This window comes from Canis lupus, chromosome 10 (assembly GCF_003254725.2).
Source record: "Canis lupus dingo isolate Sandy chromosome 10, ASM325472v2, whole genome shotgun sequence".
Lineage (NCBI taxonomy): Eukaryota > Metazoa > Chordata > Mammalia > Carnivora > Canidae > Canis > Canis lupus.
In genome coordinates, this window is record NC_064252.1 from 30984106 (window position 1) to 31006363 (window position 22258).

A 22258-nucleotide genomic window follows, 5' to 3' on the forward strand; every position below is an offset into this window, starting at 1 on the left:
CAGTTTTGCAAGGATCATATTTTGCACATTCCCAGTTCTCGGCAGCCACCCTCTTGCCTTGCCTGGGGGTGACTCTCCGAGCAATCTTCAGATGGTTGGATCGAGGTGAGTGAAGCTGGATTGAATGGTGTCTGAGATTCTCTTTTCAGTACAGATACTATGTGCTCCACCGTGATCAAAGCTCATCACTGTGAAAGTTTGTGAAGTAGACAGATGTTTAGTTGTGTGGGGTCGTGTTAATTAGGAGAGGGAGCATGTTATCAAAGGGAAGGCTGCCTGTTTCAGCTGTCTCCTTTCTTCCCTCAACCCAAAGACGTAAAGTTAGGGCAGTTTGTTAAAAACTTAGGGAGGAGGGAAAAACTGTGTGATTTCAAAGTTCACCTCTTTCAGGAGGTGAGAGCTTTTTCAAACTGCTAGATTATTTGTAAAGATTGAGTCTGAGACATTTCCCATGGGTGTCTGATTCCCATACCACCTCAGTGCAGAACAAGCTGAGATGCCTGAATTTACAGACATAAGAGAGGCTGGTCCTGAACATGCTTCCTGGGCATAATCTTTTTATTTTAATTCATTATGGTAAAATATAACAAGTCAGCATTTTAATCATTTTCAAGAATACAGTTCAGTGTTAAGTACATTCCCAGTGATCAACCATCACCATCATCCCATCTCCAGAGCTTTTTTTTTTTCATCTTCCCAATCTCTGTACCCATTAAACACTACCTCCCCATTCCCCATTCTGCCATCCCCTGGCACCCAAAATTTACTAAATCAAACTGCTCACAAGCCCTCAGATCTTTGCATATTTTAATTTCTGTGCCTGAAATGCCCATCTCATCAGCTTGGTAAACTCCCACTCATCCTTAAAGCATCCCTCTGGTGTCACTGTGGGCTTGGTTCTCATAGCCCTTCGTGTGTCTATGGTGTGTGACACTATCATAATGATCAATTCCCTTATCTCTCTGTGACTTCTCTTTTCCCTTCAACCTGTGAGTACCCCTTGCTCTAGTGACTCCCAAATATATGGCAGAAAGCCCCAGTGCATGGTCAGTGCTCAGTATGCTTTGTTGAGCAGCTTGCTTAATAGAGGCCAGAAAGCCCAAAAATTCTACTAGAATTTGTATGTGTGTGTGTGTGTGTGTGTGTGTGTGTGTATGAACAAAGGAGATCCATTTGGGACCTCACAGATGATTCCATTACACTATCTCAGCTCCTCCCCAAGTGGAATTTTGCAAGTCGAGTACAGCTTGGGTGAAGAGGAAGGGCCCCTGTGAGATGCATCGGTGATTGTATGTCCCTAGTGCCAAATTCCTGCCCTAGGGGTCTTGATCACTGGCTCCAGGAGTTGTATGGTTTCTAAACCTTGTTCAGAATGTCATTTATTACTGGGTTTAAATGGAAAATTGTTCCAGAAACGACAGCTGCCTCTCCAGGCCTAAGAAGATCTCTTTCTCTGACTTGGGAAAAAAAAAAAAAAAAAAGTATTTTACATAGCAAGTTCTGTTCTCAAGGCATCCTGGGAGGTAAAGAGGTTTGAAATGAGATGAGACCCTTCCTCCCTTTAGGGAAGATCTAATATAAGAGAGGAGTCAGGCAAGTGTCCAGGAGAATGCATACAGTGAGTCTTGTAAGATTGAGAACAGTTTGTAATTATGAAGCATAGGGAATGTTGCTGCCCTGACCCGCACATTCATGCCTACTATGCTTTAGGGCCTTGGGGTGTCTGGGATGATAAGAGCAGTCCCTGGCGAGGAAGGCAGCATGATGATTATATCCAGTGTAGAATGGCCGGTGCTTTGTAGAGCAGAGAGCAGGTTGCTCTGGAAGCAGAGCTGTTGTCAGGTCCATCATTTATTAAGTACTAGGAAGTGAGGGAAGAGAAGGGAAATTGATTCCAAATGACAGGAACCAAAAGCTGATGCTTAAAATGACAGTCTCGGCACGACAGGGAATCCCGAAGGCCTAGAATGCCCTCTTGTCTTACCCACGTCATGAGTTGGTAAGGCTGTGCACACCCTCAATGGCTGGGAAACTCATTACCTGTCACAACGGCACATTGTGCCTCCAGAGAACACTGACCTTTAAAAGTTCTTCATATTCAGCCCCAAATCTCTTCTGTAACTTCTTTCTTTGTTTCCAGGACTTGCCCTCCCCGTGCAGAACAAATCCCCCTTCCTAGCCATGTGCAATGGACTTGGTGAGCCTCCTCTTCTTCCAGGAAAACCATGATCAGTTTCTAGAGTTTTTCGAGGGGTAGGGATGACATGGGAGCTGGCAAGAGGTTAGCAGAGCCCATATGGGTCCTCTCATCTCTCCTGTGATAGTGGTATTAGCTGCTGCTCCAGATAGAAGCCAGGGACACCTGTGAGAAGCTGACCACCCACAGCCTCAGCTCACCCCAGCATCTGGATGGGCCACAGGAAAAAACCTGCTCTGGCAGCCTGCTTCTTCCCTTTATTGTAGTCCTGGCCCCAGGACTGGCCCCCAGCCCAGGGTCCGTCTTGGCACAGCAGGATGGGGGAAGGACAGGAGAGGCCCTCGGATCTCTGGAAGCCCTGTGCCTCTTCAGTCCCGGCAAGACTGATGAACAAAGGCCCCTTAGCATTTCTGAGCATTCTGAGTGTTTTAAACTTCTGATACTGAGCCGTTAGAAATGGAGCGGCTCTGTCGGTTCTGGGGGCCAGCCATTTGTTGTTTCCTTGCACCTGACACCTTTGGCCACCAGTCACCTTCTCACCTGCAGTGCCACCTGAGCTCTGTCTCCACGTCCGAACTAGGATAGATGGCAAACACTTGAGTCCTGCACCACTGGCCAGAACACGTGGTTAATGTACTTTTGATTGGTGTTTGTTCCTGTTTCAGTAATCACAGCGTCCACCTAAGGTATTTTAAATGTGTGTATCTTATGGCAGGTGTGCTGCTGACACTTCACAGGAAATGTTTCATTCTGTAGCACCTTATGAGCAACCCTATGAGTTGGTGGTGTGGATCTTGCACAGATGTGAAAACTAAAGCTTGCAGGCAGGAAATCGCCTGCCCTCTTTCACATGGCTCAGTGATTTGTAGAGCAAGGATTCAAAGCCCCCTCTGTTGGATTCTGATATTTGAACTCTTAGTCACTATTTCTTTTGTGTGTGTTTTTAGATGTATTTCAGATACCGTAAAATTCACCCATTTATAGTGTATCGTTGAATGTTTTTTAGTAAATTCACAGAGCTGTGTGACCGTCACTGCAGTCTATTTTAGAACTTGGACGCTCCCAAAGAGACTACCCGTCAGCCATCACTCCCCATTCCTCCATTCCCCCAGCCTAAGGAACTGCTAACCTGCCTCCTCGCTGTGTGCAGTTACCTGTTCTGAACACTTCGTATAAATGGAGTCCTGCATTGTGTAACCTTTGTGTCTGGCTTCTTTCACTTCACCCTAAGGTTCCTCCATGTTGTAGCAGGTGTCAGCCCTTGTTCCTTTTTGTGGCTGTATAATGTTCCATCATATGGAAATGCCACATTTTATCTTTTCCTTCATGGCCGATGGACACTGAGGCTGTTACCACTTCTTGACATTGTGAATAAGGCTGCTGTGAAATTTGGGTACAAGTTTTTGTGTCAGCATATTTGCATTTCTCTTGTTAGATCCCTGGGAGTGCAATTTCTGGGTCATGTGAAACTCCATATGCGGCGTTTTAGAAGGAACTGCCAGGCCATCTTCCAAAGTGGCTGCTCCATTTCCCATGTTCTTGACTGCTTTTTTTGAGTGCAGGAATCATGTCTTAGGTGAGCAAACCCTCCTCACTTCATTATTTTAGTTCAGTGACTAACCTGGTGAATTCCAGCTGCACAACACAGAATAGCTAACTATAAAGTTTCTGAGGGGTACCTGATTGGGATCTCAGCTTCGGGACTTACCACTTCTGTGACCTTGAGTTTATCAACCATTCATTCTGTATGAGTAAAATGAATTGATTTGATGCTAATCAATGAATTAATGGATGTAGTGAGACACAGTATATAAAATCCTGACATGGGGCCTAGAGCATTATAGGAAATTTTTCACTTCACTTCAGCTTTTATACTTGAATTTCTACTGTGTGCTGTGAAAGCACATAGTCAGGACCAAAAGAGTAAGTAGTGAAAAATATAGACCAAAGTCCACACCTCCTTTCCTCTTCACATACTTCCTCTCTCTGCCTCACTCCGGAAAGATTAGTGTTCTGTGTTTTGTGTGTATGTGTGTGTGTGTATTCTGTGTTTCTAGAATGACTTGTTCTCCCTGCTGCCGCAGGACCTTTGCACATGCTCTTCACTCACACTGGAACTGTCTTCCCTGGGTTCCTTGGCCAACCTCCCACCTTTGCTTGGTTGATCCTACATGCTCTGCCAATCACTGCCATCACTGCTTCAGGGAGAACCTTGCCTATTTAGATCAATTCCTCCTATTTTATTCCTACACAAGCATCACACGTTTCCCCTTCATAGTACTTATGATAACTGTCATTTGGTATTTACTTGCTTTTGCATGATTCTTTCATTCATGTCCCATATATTCCCACTAGACTCCTAAGTTCCAGGAGGGCAGGGCCTGGTGTGCCACTGTCCATTGCTGTATCCGGCAAGCAGTAGTAAGCACTTAGTAAATATCTAATGATGGAACGAAGATCTGTTCCTTTCCCAGTAATTACAAACTGTCAAAAGTGACTGCTCTGAGCTGGGAGGAGGGCATCATCCACATCGTAGGTAAGTGAAACTCATTGTGCAAACTGCCTGCCACCCCATCTGGATCACCCTGTTCGAGTAGAATATCTATGTGTTGATGGACAGCCAGGTGTTAAACAGGTTGAGATGAAGAAAGACTTGGAGCACTTCCGACCAAGAAAGAAACCCTGAGTGTATGAGATCAGAATTGATGGCTGCCAGCAGGCAATTTCAGGGTAACTAGCCCATCTCCTGCTCCATAATAAAGTTAATTAATCCTCGGTCTTGTCCATCTTCCTTCCACCCTATGACCACCACCAGCCACTGATTCTCACAGGTGTGTGCATGCAGATTAATGCCCCCCTAGGGCGTGACTCTTTTGGCAGCAGTGATGCGGGGGGCAGCCCCCGACCCTTTCCCAAAGTCAGCATCTTCTGTTTCCTGCTCCTGTTCTTGTGAGGAGCAGCCCCTCTTCTGCTTGCTGCCTTTGAAGTATAAGTAATAAACTTTTACAGATGGTGACAAGAAAAGCCTCATTAGCTTCGTCCCTGACTTGGAGAGTAGCTCTAATCCACTTGCCTCCTGAGTCCAGCTCTTTAATGTATCATTTTCAATCCTGGACTTCTCTGATGCAGCCCTGGAGCTGCTTTGAAGTGTCACCGCCCCCTCACACACCCTCCCCGTTCTCTGGGTTCCTCTTTATGGCCCGGGAGGGTCCGGGGCTGGGGCAGGAAGCCCTCTGTGGGCTCCCCTGAAACCTTCATCTTGTCACAGGCCCAGCAGTGATCATCTGCCCCTCTCCCCTGAGCTTACACCTGTGCTAGGAGCAGCTGTTCCTCTTCTATCCCTTCTGGGGATGGCAGCTCTTCAGTTAGTTTAGCTGTGAGTTTCCATTAAGCCACTTGCTTGGATCAGCTTCTGTGTTAGCAAGTGCTGAAGTAATAATAAGAGTAATAACATGAAGAACAATAATACATTCCATTTATTGATGATGCCAGTCATTAGACTAATGGCTTCATGCATATTGCCTTATTTAATCTCCACCAGTCACTTAAGGAAAGGGGCTCTTATTATCCACATTTTATGGGTGAGGACACAAACTCTTAAATAGCTTGCCCAGAGTTAGCAAGGATTAGAGTCTGATGCAGACACCTGCACTTAACCACCTTCTAAACCTGGAAGCTATGGGACTTATTTTTTCTTAACAAAAACACACTAGAGGTTTTATATCCAAATGGTCTCCCATGGGACAGTCTGCACTTTAACGATGTGTTCCCCTTTGCTCTAATTGTCGGCATCATGGTCCTCAAAGTGGATTTGTACCTGTAATTGGACAGGTAAGGTTAGGGGTTTTGGAAGATGGAGATGAAGTAAGTGCCTTGTAATTCCTTTGCTGCCTAAAGATGTTCTAAAGCTATAACTTAATGGTCTTTTGAAAGAAGCATCTCCCACTTAGCACCTAACTGTTAACAAAGCTGTGTGCTAAGCACTGGGGATTCAGAGGTGAATTAGACCCACTTTCTACTTTGGACAGCTTACGTGGAGAAAAAAAGAGAAACATATATGCAGATTCATATATTATCTACATATATGCATTATGTATTTTAATGTGTATGAGAACATTGTATAAATTACGTATTGTATGTTTATATATCTAATATCTTGTAAGGCCTGGCATAAGGTGCTCTGGGAGCAGAGAGAGGAGTCATGCTATAAGTAAAGGAAATCCATACCATACTGGCATAAATAATGAATGCATTGCTTTATGTAACTGCAGGTGGCAAATGGGCTTTGGCTCATTTCTCAAAGATTCTTCATCTTTGTCCTCAGGCTGACTTCCCTTTTAGTAGCACATGATTTCTATCCATCCCTGGGGCTGCCAGCTTCCTCATTCATCTCTGAGGGACAGAGAGTCCTACCTTATTATTGTGCCATCTTGGGCCACAGCCTCACTCCTTATCCAATCTCTATAGCTTAATGAGTAGAGTATGCCGCTCACCTTGATCACGTTGGGTCCACGCTTTGAGCAGGGGTGAGGTCAGTTATCTCTAAATTGAATAGCTGCCACAAAATAGAGGAGGGAAGAAGAGAGGAAGCTACAACCATTAGTCTTCTACAGATCACCTTTCTTTGGCTTTCTCATTGCATTTAGGGCAGAAAGCCCTAGGCTTGGGGTCCATTCTGACCCCAGAGTCCACCCTGCTACAAAGCACTAGCCTAATTTTATGGAAGGCAGCAAGCAGCAAAATGGCATGCCAAAGAGGCTACTCTAAATGTCCATTTTCCCAAAAGTCATATACAAAATTACCTTGTAAACCACATGAGTCTCCGTTTTATAGTCTTTTATTTTTAAAAAAGAACAGGCCTTTATTACCTTTCTTTACCACCCATCTTATTTAGCAGATTTAGAGGTATATGGGATTCTTGGCTTTTTATGAAAATTAAATCATCCCTCAAAGGACAAGATACACCAACCCTTTGTTCAGGATATACTTTCGGATCTTCGGGGAGTTGTAAGTCACCTGGCTGCCACAGTCGTAATTTTAGCAGCATGGGCATCATTAATACACATCTCCAAGATGACTATTCTGAAGGAAAAAAATACCCTAATCACACTTCATTTTCTCCTACCAAGTCATTCTAAGGAGTTCTAGAAGTTATTTTTATAGAACAATTCCACTCGAAGGACTGTTACCCTTACTTGAGGTTTTGGGATATAAAGTCAGTGAAAAAGTTAAATCTGACTCCCCTGTACTTTGGGGCTAGTAACAAGCCACAATTCCATCTCTGACCCTCAGCGTTCTTAACTATCATGTGAGCACCCAGTAAGCCTTGCTTTGTACAGTGTAGATGAACTGGGATCGAGTGTATAAAAACTCTTCTGAAACACTAAGATTGCTATCATTCGCATTACCTATATTCCATTCTTTAGCAAAGCCTCAGCAAAAAGTTGGAAGTAATTAATAATACATTGTATTGATGTGCATGCCTTGCCTAAGAAGGGTTGTTCTCATTTATTCAATATGTATTGGACACGTTGTATGTTTTTATCACATTGAAAACCTGATAAAAATACAGCCCTAAGCTTCTGGCAGCAACCTTGGAAGAATCATCTTTGACATTGTGCTGGATAATTAGACAGCTGGCACTCACATGGCTAAGCCAGTTGCCGTGAGGCAGGCATTCTTATTGGAGTTTGCAGTGGGGAGACTGAGGCATAGAGTGGTCACTTCATTTGCCTAAGAAAATAGCAGAACTAGGGTCTGAACTTGACAGTCTTGCTCCTGAGCCTGGGAGTTGGGTCCCTCCATAGACTGCCTCTCCAGGTATCTCAGAATACTTCAGAAAGAGCCCAGTTTTCATGGACAGGAGCAAAAAACAAACAAAAAAGACACAAATCTATCAATAGAACAAACACAAAGAAACAAAACGAAGTTGAATTGATTGTTTTGTTGCCAGATGAGGAGGGAACAAACACACACCATTGAAAAAAAAAAAAAAAGATTTACCAAATAGATGGCACAGGGGAAAAAATCAAAGTATTTAAGTGCAAAGGAGGGGGGAGGTAGGATAGGAAAGAACACTTGAACTTGTGTTCTCAGGGGCTCAGAATGAGTTCATTGTTTGTACAAAGATTTTGAGAATAACCTAGTTCACTGGCTAGGAGACAAGAGTGGTTTTTTGGGTCCAGTTAGAGGCAGCTGTGATTATGATCCCTGAGCAGCTTCAGCTGTTTAAAAGCAGTTACATCGAAATACAAACTTTAGTTTTGATGTCCCCTAAGCAGGTGTTCCTGGGGGGTGGAAATTTTTCTATTATACCGTGTAACACATACTGCATGAGATGAGTGAGACAGCCAAGGGCCTTGCCCCCGTGGAGCTTAGACTCCTAGGTGAGGTGAGCATGATAAAATTTGATGGTGATGTGGTAGGAGTATCATGGCAGAGAGGGGTGGGTGCAAGGCTGCTTATGGAGGAAGGAAGTCACAAAAAGTGGATGAGAAATTCCAGCCCAGAGTAGACACCAGCACTTGCAAGAGGAAGAGTGCTCTAAGCAGGGCAAACAGCAAGGGAAAAGCAGGAGGGAGTTAGTGATGTCTGATGAGGCGAAAGGAAGCCAGTGTCACTGAAATATAGCAAGTAGGGGAGGGGAATTCGGTGGTCTGCTGTGGGCCTCCTTGGAGGGCTTTCTGATGATCAGGAGGCGGAGGACGCAGGGGACAGAGGAACAGCAGCCGTGGGGCCGGGGGCTTGGATGGCATTCCTGAGCCAAGCTTGGCTCTCTCTGAGAACTGCAAGGTGTAGCTATCACCCTCACGGCAGCGCGGTGAGAGGACGGACTTGAGGACCGTTTCCTGGCTTCTCTCGGACTTGCCATGTGATCCTGGAGAAGCCGATTATATTTCTGCCCTGTGATCTTGTAGAACCTACAGGTATTTTCAAAGCAGTGGTGGCAGAAGCAAAAGGAGAATCCGATTTCCAGTCTTAGCTGCAGCAGTGACACCAGCTGACCTCCTGGCTTGAAGTAAGTTCTTGAATCTCTCCGAACCTCACATTTCTCAGCTGCCAAACAAGTGTATTAGTTGAGTTACCTACCTGCTAGGGGGGTTGTGATTACCAGTTGGGGAAACTGGTGGGAAAGCAGTTTGAAACAGTTTAAAACATACAGGTTTGCAAGCAGCCTGGGTGGCTCAGCGGTTTAGTGCCACCTTCGGCCCAGAGTGTGATCCTGGAGACCCGGGATCAAGTCCCACATCAGGTTCCCAGCATGAGGCCTGCTTCTCCCCCTGCCTGTGTCTCTGCCTCTCTCTCTCTCTCTCTCTCATGAATAAATAAAATCTTAAAAAAAAAAAAAAAGATACAGGTTTCCGAGGTACTGATGTTATGGATCTGACCAATTAAAAATATAACATGGCAGCACAGATTCTACTATTTGGATGCAGTTATTTATCATGTACAGTTTATTGGACAGTCCCTGCGTTTCGTTAGGCACCACGCTGAGCACTTCCACACACAGCTGACCCTTGAACAATGCAGGTTTGAATGGCACAGATCTACTTACACTCAGATCCATTTCAATAAATACAGGATGATACTGTATGTGTATTTTCTTTTAGGATTTTCTAAGTAACATTTTCTTTTTCTCTAACTTGATTGTAAGAGTATAGTATATAATGCATATAACATGCAAAATACATGTTCATTAGCCATTTATGTTACCGGTAATGCTTCTGGTCAACAGCAGGCTATTGGTGGTTAAGTTTTGAGAAGTTATATGCAGATTTGCAAGGTACTTGGGTGGCTCAATTGATTAAGTGTCCAACTCCTGGTTTTCAGGTCAGGATTGATCTCAGGGTTGTGAGATTGAGCCCCGCATCAGGCTCTGTGCTCAGTGGGGAGTCTATTTAGGATTCTCTTTCTCCCTTTCCCCCTGCTCGCTTGCTCTCTCTCTCTCAAAATAAATATTTCTTAAAAAGTTATATGCAGAATTTTGACTGCACAGGGGCAACAGCACCCCTAACCCCGGTGTTGTACACGGGTCATTACTGTACATTAATCTGTGTTGAATTTCATTAGCAGCTCAGTTACCGTAGACCTGCACATAAGCCATCAGGTAGCATTTAGCCTAAGGAAGCTTATCTTGGTTTATCTTCACAGCAGCACCAAGAAGTCAGTGTTACTGTCTCCATTTTACAGATAGGGGACTCTGAGATGCATCAGTTAGATTCAGCACTCAGAACCAGGCAGCCTATAAGCAGAAATGTTCTAGATCCACACCCAGCACTCTTTGGCTGCAGTGCTGACCGTGATGCGACACTGCCTGCCTTCTCTTGACAGGTTTGTATACAACCATAGCATGCTGGTATCTATAAATTAGCCAGTGCTCAAACTTGATTTCTGGGTGAGAAGCTTAACAAACACAGAATTCCCTTGGGCATTTACCTTGTACTTGTATTAAACTGACAGTATTCGCTGTCATGCTCAGAGTAGCATCTTTTACATAAGAACCTTTGGTAAGGATGGAGCAACTGTTCCCTTCGCTAATAAAAAGCACCTCATGATTGCTACCCAATTAGAAGAGAGAGGACCCGAGTCAGCAAATCGGTTAGCAGAGCTTCTTAATTATTATCAAGAGAAATGAGAACACTGATATTTATTAGCTTCGTACTAGGCAAATGTGGGCCAAGGAGCCAGGTTACCGGGGGCCATTGGTTAAAACAAAGGCTTTTGAGTCCAGTCACATGGATGTGAATCCCAGCCGCAAGATGTGGTAGGTTGGGTCACCATGGGTCAGCTGGGTCAGCCTCTCTCCTCAGTTTCTTCATCTGCAAAATGGGTGTGGTTGTTCTGCCTAGCTCATAGGGTTGTTGGGAGGTGTTATTTGGGTAATGGTAAGCCCTTGGGTCCGTACCAGGACCGACAGTCAGAGTAACCTGTCCTCATCATTAGGCTCAGTGATCACCTATACTGATGACACTGAAAGACTAAGAAACACCATGTCCACAGTGGTGTTCATTTGAACAGAGGTGGATTTTTACCAGGAAGGTAACATAGGTTGTTTCTCAATTGTAGAGAGTACATGGAAGTTATTTGCCAGAGCGCCGTGACTCTCCTCACTTACCCAGCCATTAAACATAATTTTGACTTTGATGGTGTACTGTGATATTTCCCATTTTCCCTGAAAATGGGATGTTAGGAGGCAGCGTGGGAGGATATGTTGCCTTTCAAGAAAGGACACACACTGCACCCCACTGACCTCTCCTCCCACCTTGGGTCCTCGCCGTGACTCCAGACACTACTCCCAAGCCCCCAGGACAAGGACAGTGTGTCCTTCCATATGGTAAGTAATTCAAAACATTATTTTTCAGTTAAGACACACACAAAATTTAAAATGTGCCCAGATGACTATGATAAAAATTGAGACTTCAAAGACATCGCTTGCTTACCAGCAGGCTAATCTGGGCTCTATATTCATTGTCCAGGGTCCCAGGATTTATGTTAGTGAAAGAATTTGCAGAGTTCTGGGAGCATCCCACCTCTGACTTCGGACAGACCAGTTATTAAGTCCTTGCTCTGCTCCCTGCTTGGCTGTGTTACCAGAGTATTTAACTTAGAGATTCCATTTCCTCTGCTATAAAATCGAGATGATACTGTCTTCTACTTCAGTGGATTTGAGGGAGAATCAAAGGTGAGAACATACCTAAGAGTGTGTGGCAGGTGGCTTACACCCAGTATTCTCTGCCACCCTCCTTTGGCTTTACTTGGCATTCGGGGATCAAGGGTGGCCCGCTCTGTTCCCCAGGCCATGGAGTTTGCAGCCCAAGCACCTACTTCTTTGTGCCTCTCAGTCAGAGAGGCTTCATCTCAGCACTTGGACTATTCCACAGCCTTTTCCTCCATGTTTCTTGTTGATGCATTGGCTCATCCATCACCTGCCAGTGGCCAACCGGTCCCATCAATCTTGCTGTGACTTACTCATCCGCCAGCCTTTTCTCTTCTCTGTCATCACCCATTTGGTAATTCAGCACTTTTCTGGCACCCGCTCTGTGCAAAACATAGCATCTTTTGCATCTTTTCAGTTTTCAAATATACCATGAAACTCTTCTCATCATTTATGGAGTCCTACAGCACCATTGGTGGATCAGCCCCCATCTCAGCGCAAATTATGCATTACACATCTGACTTTACAATGGTTTTGTTTTGTTTGCCCCTGACTTTGTCTGCATTTTACAATAATTCAGCCACGTCTTGAATTTCTCTTCTTTTCTGCGTCAGGTTGACAATTTTGCTTAATTTCAAGTAGGCAGGCAGTGCTGGCCAGAGAGACAGATGAATTCATAATTTTCAAAAGCTTTTCAAACCTACCCCAATGCTGGGCACAAAAATGGGGCTGGAGAACCTGTGATTGAGTTCCAGTTCAGATGCAGAGGCTTATTGTCAAGGCAAAGCCCCATGCCATTTCCCCTTCAGAGACAAAGAGCTGAGCTCAGGGGAAAGGCAGCCAACCAACACTTTAATTAGAAATAAGTTTTGAGAAGATTCTTTCATCTTCTGAATTTTCTCTCACCTTGAAATGAGCAACCAGCATTGTCTTTTAAATTATTAAGCCCTGGCTGGCTGGCTGGTGTAGCACAATTGGGAATATGCATTCATCTTTTTAACTATTTTTATCAGAGGTTCTAGCTGACCCTCCACAGGTGCAGGTCGCCTGACCTCAGTCTTCCTATCCACAGATGGCTGTGTGTAAAAACACAGTTCCTGCTTGTGCCTGCTTAACAGTTCTTGAGCTGTATCCATATAGCCACATGTAGTAAGTGGTCAGCTATTCAGAAAAGAGCATTTTCATGCCCTCAAGCTCCCGGAGACCATGTGCCAGCACTGTGGTATTAAGATAGGAACATCCTCTGAACTGCCTTGGAAACCAGGTGCTATCCTCTGAAAACATTCCAAGTCTCAGAGCTCTATTTGCCCCCTGTGGTCCCACAGCAGTTTACATGGGACATGGTGCTGCAAGGCTCCGTTTTGTCTGTCTGAGCTGCTGAGATTTATTTCACGTTCTCACAGACAATATATAGGTAACCTAGGAGAGAAGAAACTTGGATGGAGGGAAGTTGCTGCCAGGGGTTTGAAGAATTGAACAGCAGAGAAGACTCCAGAGGTGGGGCAGCTCTGCAGCTCAGGCTGGGAGCAAAGAGCCACCAAAATGTCAGTACTTTTAGGGGCTTTGAAATCAAAGAGCATCTCCACCAAAACTGAATTGAGGGTGGTAGAGATGGGGGAAGAGGGTCAGTAACCACCTGGAAGTCACTGCAATGCCTTTAGATATGAGCTCTTTCACGAGCAGATTAGCCGTTCAGGATTCCCAGGGACCGTAGCACCCACTGGCAGGTTTACTAGTCGTGCTAGGGTTTCATACCATAGTCAGAAACTAAAAGCACAAGCAGTCCCAGAATGTACTGGATAGCAGTGCCTGTACTATAGACAGGCAAACAATTGATTTAGATCAGTTATAGTTATAACAACAACTCCTACTTACTAAGAAGTTTTCATGCTTTGGGTGCTTTGTCAGACACTTTTGCATGCATTGTTTTATTTAAATGTCACCCTAGTGCTTTGTTGTGGATGAGCAAGGAGGACAGAAAAGCAGGTCTTTTTCAGATAAGGACAAAATGGCAGGCGTCCTCTTATTCTCTGTGGTAGAGAAGCTGGGCAAGCTTTGTCCCTGGTATTCTGTGAAAGCTTCTAGAATGAATAAAGGAAGATAGATAAGACAGTCCCTGCCCTTCAGGAATTTGAACCCACTGGGACTAACATCTACCTAAATACATAATGTAATACTATATGATACCAGATGGATGAATCAAGGTATTTACAATGTACAGAGAGAATTCAGTTGGGAGAATCAGAAAAGCTCCAGAAAGTACTCCAAGTCAGGACTTGGAGGAGGAAATGGAGGAAGTGGCCACGTGTGCAAGGTAGGGAATGTGCATTCCTGCAACGAAGAAAACCTGCATGTATACCCTCTGCATGTCCAGGTTCAGTGACCTTCTGTGTAGATGGGAACACTACCACCCCAGCCCCAACTGTGCTTCCACCACCTTCCAACTCCCAGATCCTCAGCACTTGCCTTCATCTGAGCTACAACAGTGTCCTCTTGCTTATAACGCCTCTCTGCCACTAGAATATAACCTCCATCAGGCCAGAGCATCTGTCTGTTTTGTTCACTGCCGCAGCCCCTGTGCTCAGAACACCTCTTAGCACTTGGAAAGTGTTCAGTAAAAATCTGGGTAATGGGCATTAAGGAGGGCATGTGATGTAATGAGCATTGGGTACTATATAAGATTGATGAATCACTGACTCTACCTCTGAAATTAATAATATATGTTAATTGAACTTAAATAAAAAATAATTTTAAAAATTACTCCCAAGGGGATCCCTGGGTGGCGCAGCGGTTTGGCGCCTGCCTTTGGCCCAGGGCGCGATCCTGGAGACCCGGGATCGAATCCCACGTCGGGCTCCCAGTGCGTGGAGCCTGCTTCTCCCTCTGCCTGTGTCTCTGCCTCTCTCTCTCTCTCTCTCTATCATTAAAAAAAAAAAAAAAATTACTCCCAAAAAGTTTTAAAAATCTATTGAATGAATAAACAAATAAATGGCAGTTTCAAAGTATTTAAGAAAATAAAATAATGTCTAAATTTAAGGAAAGTACCTCCAACCCCTCCCCACCCATGTTTATGGTTTCTGTAGGCACCTGTCACCATTTAGCATATTGTATATCTTAATATATTTATTTCTCTATTGTCTTTCTTGTCCTACAACGACATAAGCTCAATGAGGTTATGTAGAGGTCTGATCTTGTTTTTTCTTTGCTGTTGTAGCTCTAATACCTGGCATAATATTTGGCATTTAGGAGTGCTTAATAAATACTTTTTTTTTTTCTGAATAAATACTTTTTAAAGGAATAAATGACTCAATGAGGCTTCCTCTGTGGGATTGAGTGGAAGTTAGGGGTCTGAGGCAGAGGAGTAAGGGTGGGTTTGGCAAACTATAGTCAGCTTGTGAAGGGGATCCTATCCTAAACTGAGGGCTTTTGATAAGTACTCTAGGGAATGGAGTGCTTTGTGAACATTTTGAAGCTGGGAGATAGGATCATATTTGCATTTCTACAAAGAGCACTGGGTGTGACCAGAGGGAGATTGGAACTGGCTGGAGCTTGTATAGTCCAGACTAGGTTATACCTAGAGGGAAGACTCTTTGCATCTGAGAATATTGCAAACCATTTCCCCAAGTCATGATGATTAGCACGTGATTTATTTTTGAGGTATGGCTCCTTAGTCCTGGGTTATCAGAATTAACAGTGTCAGGGCAGACGGTAGGGGAGCCATTCGGTTTGTCAGAGTGGCTTCCGTATGACTTTTTAATAAATGTCTTAATTTGATCTGTGCTAATTAGTAAAAGATCTGAAAGTTTAATAATGTTCGAATGGCGCTAAACTGTTAGTAACCAGAACTACTAAAGCTGTCCTATAAAGCCAACCAAATGCCCCGAAAGCACTTTGTCAGGACAACCCAACAGATGAGGACAGCCTCACCCTATTAGCCCTGACAAATTATTGAAAACCTGCTGAAATTTCACAAGTGTCTGCAGAATTAACCCTCGGACCCTTGTGTTGACTTTTCTCATTTCTCCTTCTCATAATGTATTTTACCTCCTCCAGTTCTAACAGAGTTTTCTGCAGTGATAGAAATATTTTATATTTGCACTGTTCAATGTAGTCACTAGCCACCCTGGTCATTAAGCACTTGCAGTGCAGCTAGCGTGACCTAGGAACTGAATTTGAATGTAATCTAAATTTGATTGATTTAAATTTAAGTAGCTACAGGTGGCTGGTGGCTACTGTATTAAGTGGCCATCAGATATTTTGGACCAATGCTGTTTTGACATTTCACCAACTCTTGTGTTTTATTTTATTTTTTAAGATTTTATTTATTCATGACAGAGAGAGAGGCAGAGGGAGAAAGCAGGCTCCATGCAGGGAGCCTGACATGGGACTCGATCCTGGGTCTCCAGGATCACCCCTGGGCTGAAGGTGATGCTAAACCACTGAGCCACCGGGGCTGCCCGACTCTTGTGCTTTATTAAAGTTTTTAAGCCCATAACTCTCCTAGTTGCTCCAGAAAAAAAAACTCTTTCTGGGAAACAAATCCCTCACCGCCGACATGAGGTCAAACAACTAGATTAAAAAGATTTTATGTCTAACGTGCTTTACACACTACCTGACTCATAATAAATGCTCAGTAAAGGTAGCATTGAATCCTGGCCAGTAACCCTAAGCAGAGAGCATTATCTCCATTTTCTGGATAGGGTAAGTGAAACAGAGACTTTTAGAGCAAGTGCCTATGATGGTGTTCCAGCCAGTGAGGAGCAAGCAGAACAGAGATTCTGAATGTGCTTCCTTAAATCACTGGGTCAGAAAGCAAACTTATTTTCCAGACTTTGGTGTTTTCCTTTTACTCTGCTAAGCGAAATCGCCACTTCACACTGGCACAAACATGACATCCTTAGCAGCATGTTCTCAGAACTCCCTTCTTCATTTGGTATACTGGCCCCGTGAGAGGGACAGGCACGTTCTCCAGTTACCCAGCTTGGCAGCTGGAGAGAAACACCTTTAAAACAAAGTGCTCCCCAAAGGTCCTGGTCATAGGAACTCGTGAGCCAGAAAAGCATCCACAGGGGTGTGTCCTGGGCAAAAGGACTTGGAAGAGAAAAGGAGAAAGCAGTTAGGCTGCTACAGAGCACCCCATCAGGCTGATGTAAATCAGAGCAAGAAGAACCCCAGCTGGAGTGGGGTCCAGGGAATGCAGCACACCTGTGATGAGGACACGAGACCGCTGTCTTAACTCCTGGTGTGAGTGAATTGTGTCTTTCTCTCCAATGTCCATGAGATTCTCTACCCCTATTACCTGGATCAGTGTCTTGATGATAGGAGATGCTCAATAGTTACCTGTTGGATGGATGAACAGGTGAACAAATGAAAAATTTGATGAACATAAGTTTCCTGTTGCCCTAAAGCCCTCCTAAAAAGTGGGGAGGCATTTGCTTCTGCAAACTTAAAGCAGCATAAAAGGACTGGAGAATCAACTCGGGCTGCAGTCACTCCTTTGGAGAAAGTGTAGAAAAGAATGTTTGTGTCTGCAGTTCAGATCTTGCCTCTTGATAAAAGTCATAGAGTTACCATAAGAGCACAGTTAGTATAACTGAGTAAGCAGATTTGATAGGAATCTAGATATATCCTAAATGAGTTCCAGAACTTGTGGTTACAGTTTTCTGAGGATCCTGAAACATTCAAGCGAAGTTTGGGGGCGGGAGCCTGACAAACCCACCTAATTTCCATCCTTCCCATCAGAGGGGTGGAGGAGGAGATGCCAGGAGTAAATAAATACAGCTAGATTGGGGTGGGGGATGTAATCCCTATGGGACTGGTGGAGTCTGATGGTTGCCTAAGGAGTATTTAAATAAGATTTGGATGACTTATGTGAAAAGTAGCTCCCTTGCCTTTTGGTGCTCTTTTTCTCCTTCCCCCTAAAGTTACATTTAATCTCATTGATGGAGTATCTCAGTCTTTGACTGGCTCTCCCCGTCACTTCTGTTTAGTCCTGCTGACTTTGTCATGGCATCTTGGGAACGCACTGCGCTTGATTTTGATGCTTTGTTTGAGATTCTTGGGCTGATTAGCCAATAGATAAAATTAATGAGATCATCTCAATGAAAGCACTTAGTTAACTGTCAAGGGCTATGCCAGTGGAAGGGGGTAGTGGAGTGGCTAGGGTGGTGGTGGTAGCAGTCAGACACACACCCCGCATTCTCCAGCTTCCTGTTACTTTTCCCATACAGTCTGTATAATATCAAAGGACAGAGAGATGGAAAAGCTGCCGGGCATCATATCCTTCCGGCCTCCCATTCACATAAGTGATGAAACCAAGGCTCAGGGCGGACAAGCCACATGCTCAAGCTCAACCAGAAAAGGAGCGGCAGAGCCAGCACTGGTGGCCAGGCCTCACGTGCTCCTTCCTGTCCCCCCTGCCCCTTTCCCTCCACCGGTGGAAGCGGCAGACCTGCTGAGGCTGTCACCTGGAGTGATGGTCTTTGTTACTGACACTTCTTTACCAGTAGAGAAGAGTGTTTGCTGTTTGGGAGGTAATTAGGGCTGACTCCTTCAGCACTGCCTTGTCCTTGTGGATGTGACAGGGCAGCAAACAAAACAGATGAAAATCCCTGTCCTGCCGGAGCTTATGTTCTCCCCCAGGAGGACGTATAAATATGTAGTGTTTTAGGTGGTGGCACATGCCTGGGTGGCAACTAAAGCCAGGTTGGGGGGGTAAGAGCGCCAGGGTGCTGGGGGAGGAGTCGCTATGGTCACTGGGAGATGCGGGTCAGAGAGGCCTCACCAGATGGATAGTGTGGTATTTGAGCTCATGATTGAGCTTGGGTGGTAGTCTAACTGAAAACCCAATTTCAAAGTAATAATTTGGTGGAAATAAGGACAAGATTAAAAAAACAGCAAGTGAGCAAGTGAGCATCTAAACTACAGAAAGTCATTGAATACTCACTAAAATGTTGACAATGCCAGTCTCTAACTCGTGGGATTATAGTTTTTCTAGTCTCTGTATTTTTATTTCCTACAAGAAATACGTATTACTTTTATTCCAGTATGAGCCCCAGAGAGCGTTCCTGCATGCCCTCCCCCAGCTCAGTTCAAGATGGTGGGGTCCTCAAGGGCCCTTTAAGAGCGCCCCCACTGGAAGATGCAGAAAGTCTTACAAGATGTTGGAAAAGAGGAATATATCATCCTTTAACATTTGTTTTCCAGAAACATTATTCCTTTCCCAAGTATGATTCACAGTAAGATTAAGTCCTGTTCCTGCATTTAAATCATGATGACATTGGTTGAAGAAAAAAAAAAAAAGTCTCTTAAACGGTCATTAAGTGGAAACTCCTCAAGGTTAGAGACCATGCCTCATTTTTCTTTGTATCCCCTGTAGCACCTAGCTTCATAAATATTTATTGATTTGATTAGAAAAGGTGATTTGATAAAGTGAGAGGAACAATGGAAATACAACTAATTTTTTTTAAACCTAAGGATATCAGAATGTCCCAAGTTGTCCATTATCTCAGTTTTTGCCCTGTATTTGGTGAGGTGCACCTTTGAAAGGCATCATATTTACAGCCTAGAGATACATGTATTTGTAAGAATGAGATGGCGGTCATCAGCCCAGATCATGATTTTCCGTGTTCCCACTGTGTCCTCACACATACTCAATGAGTAAGAGAGAATCTAAATTTACAGCCCACTTGGTTAGAGGTCTCGCTGTGCCAAACCACCATGGTGGTTCACCCACTGCCTGGCCAGGCCCAGATGCACACTGAAACTGTCCTGGCATGTCACCCTCTCCCCATCTCCAACCTGTTGGTGTGTCATCCCTGCTTCTAAAAGGATTTTAAAAGCCAGTGGCCCACTATCCCGCCTCCATCAGTTTAACAGAGTGAAGATAATTTAATTGTTTTTTAACGAGGCAGGAGCTTTAGTGCCTTGTGGTTATAATTAAGAGTGTTAGTGGTCATTAGAAGTATCCACTCACTATCGTGGTACAGTCCCTCCCTCAGCTGCTATGGCTATTGCCCCACCCACTCTCACCTGTCCCCATCTGTCTTTAAACCCAGAGCTTTGGTCTCCTGATTTCTTTTTTTTTTTTTTTTGGTCTCCTGATTTCTGGCCTGCCTCTTCACTGCCTTATCCGCCTTCCCTCCATCCCTTCCTCCCCTGTCCATGCACTACGGAATGCTCAGTCCTCTGCACATAGGAACACAGCGGCCAGCTTTGCATGCTGTCCCATCCCCCTAAATCAGTGTATCCCCAAGCCTTGCTGGACTGCCGGCTGTGCCAGGAAGCATTCTCATTAATAAAACGGAATCTTGGATCTCCAGGGTGGCTATGGAAGTACAAACGCCTTTTCTAAAAAGGAGGAGAGAGCACCTGAATTTGACCTTCCACTGGGGCCTTTCTCTCTGCTCTCATGCTGCCATGTTGCTGGGCCTCAGGATGATCCCACTTCACCTTTAATGCCCTGGCTCAAGTGTGATCCAGACCTAATGCAGACCAACCAAGACTTTCAGAAACACGAAAATTTTGCTAATAGAAACCAGGGGATGGACATTAAGGAGGACCCATGATGTAATGAACACTGGGTATTCACTGACCTCTGCCTCTAAAACCAATAGTGCATTATGCGTTCATTATTTCAATTTAAATAAAAAATTAAAATTTTAAAATAATTTTAAAAGCAATGGGGAAACGGAATTAATAAATTGAACACAAGAGGCATGACAACAGAAGATAAGTGATGGTTGGGATGCCTGGGTGGTTCCAGTGGTTGAGCGTCTGCCTTCAGCTCAGGGCATCATCTCTGATGCCAGGATCAAGTCCTGCATTCGGCTCTCTGCAGGGAGCCTGCCTTTCCCTCTGTCTGTCTGTCTCTCTCTCTCTCTTTGTGCATCTCATGAATAAATAAATAAACCTTAAAAAAAAAAAAAAAAAGAGGGATCCCTGGGTGGCGCAGCGGTTTGGCGCCTGCCTTTGGCCCAGGGCGCGATCCTGGAGACCCGGGATCGAATCCCACGTCGGGCTCCCGGTGCATGGAGCCTGCTTCTCCCTCTGCCTATGTCTCTGCCTCTCTCTCTCTCTCTCTCTGTGACTATCATAAATAAATAAAAAAATAAAAAATAAAAAAAAAAAAGATAAGTGGTGGAGTTTCTGGTGCTGCTGTGGTTGGTTTGCTGCTAGGCCTCGTAAGCCCTGTCCTATCTCACAGTCTCTGCTTTGCTGATTTCCTAGCACCGTGTGGGGAGGGCACCATACCTGTCCCCACCATCAGGAAGCTACACTGTCATTGCAGGAAACAATGGAGCCAACTTTCCATTTTGCTTCCCCGCCCCTAAATGGTGACAATGATCTTTTAGCTCTGGTATCTCTTCTAATGGAAGAAGTGTTCTTTAGGGAAAATAACCCATCCATTAACATCTCCCTGCAGGTGAGATCCTCCTTGAACATGCAGGAAGTAGCCCTAGAAGCTCTGAATCCCTTAGGGACTCCAAATTCTTGACCCTGTTTGTGACCTCCACATCACTCAAAATTGTATTGTCCTAAATGAGGTACCGCCTGACTTTGTATAGGACCAGTTTCTACATTAACTGTCCCCTTCTGCTTGGGTTGGTGGTTGAGCTAAGGGATGGACTTTGCCACCTTGGAGAAAATTCCTTGACCATCCACTAGATAAATAAGTGATAAAGCTGAAGTGAACAGTGGTGTTTTTCTCTCCTAAGTTTTTTACCAATAACTATTTGACATGTAAGGAGATGAGAGGAACCACAAGTGAAAAATTGGGAGAGTAGATGAGGAAAGGACACAAAACACCATTAAATAATATATTGAAAGAAACTACTCTAGGGAAAATGCATATCATAGATGAGAAATAATAGACCAGTATTTCAATATGTAAAATGCTGCTGTAAATCAAGAAAAAAATAAAGAATAGGCAAAAAAAATAAAAATAAAAAAGAGATGTTCTTTCCTATAGAGGAAAACACAGAGGCTAATTAACGTAAGAAAAAAATTGTACTTCACAAGCAGTCAAAAAAATAAATAGTAAAAGAGGAATTGAGCACTGGCATATATATACCAATGATACTAAAGATAAAAATGTAGACATTTCTTGCTGGAGGTAATATGTAACAAAAGCACTTTTGCAGCACAGTTTTAAAAATGTGCATATATGTGACATAACAGTTTTATTTCTAAGAAATTATAGGAGATGAGTTCAAGGAGGTTTTACCATTATTTATGATAAGAAAATGTCCAAAATCAGGAATTTGTTTAATTTTGGTACATCCATACCACAGAATACTCAGGGAACTAGTAAATGTGGAATACTGACATGAAAAATGACTTTTGATAAATCAACTGTAAAGGTAGGTTATATAACACCTCTACCGTTACCCTATTTTTGTCAAAAT

At 44.1% G+C, this 22258-nt stretch overlaps 1 protein-coding gene across 1 annotated transcript in view; it reads left to right on the plus strand.

The window, feature by feature from the left end:
• The window catches only part of LARGE1 (LARGE xylosyl- and glucuronyltransferase 1), a 478727-nt gene that overhangs the window by 297646 nt on the left and 158823 nt on the right, over positions 1-22258 (plus strand). The gene's annotated exons all lie outside the window — the stretch shown is intronic.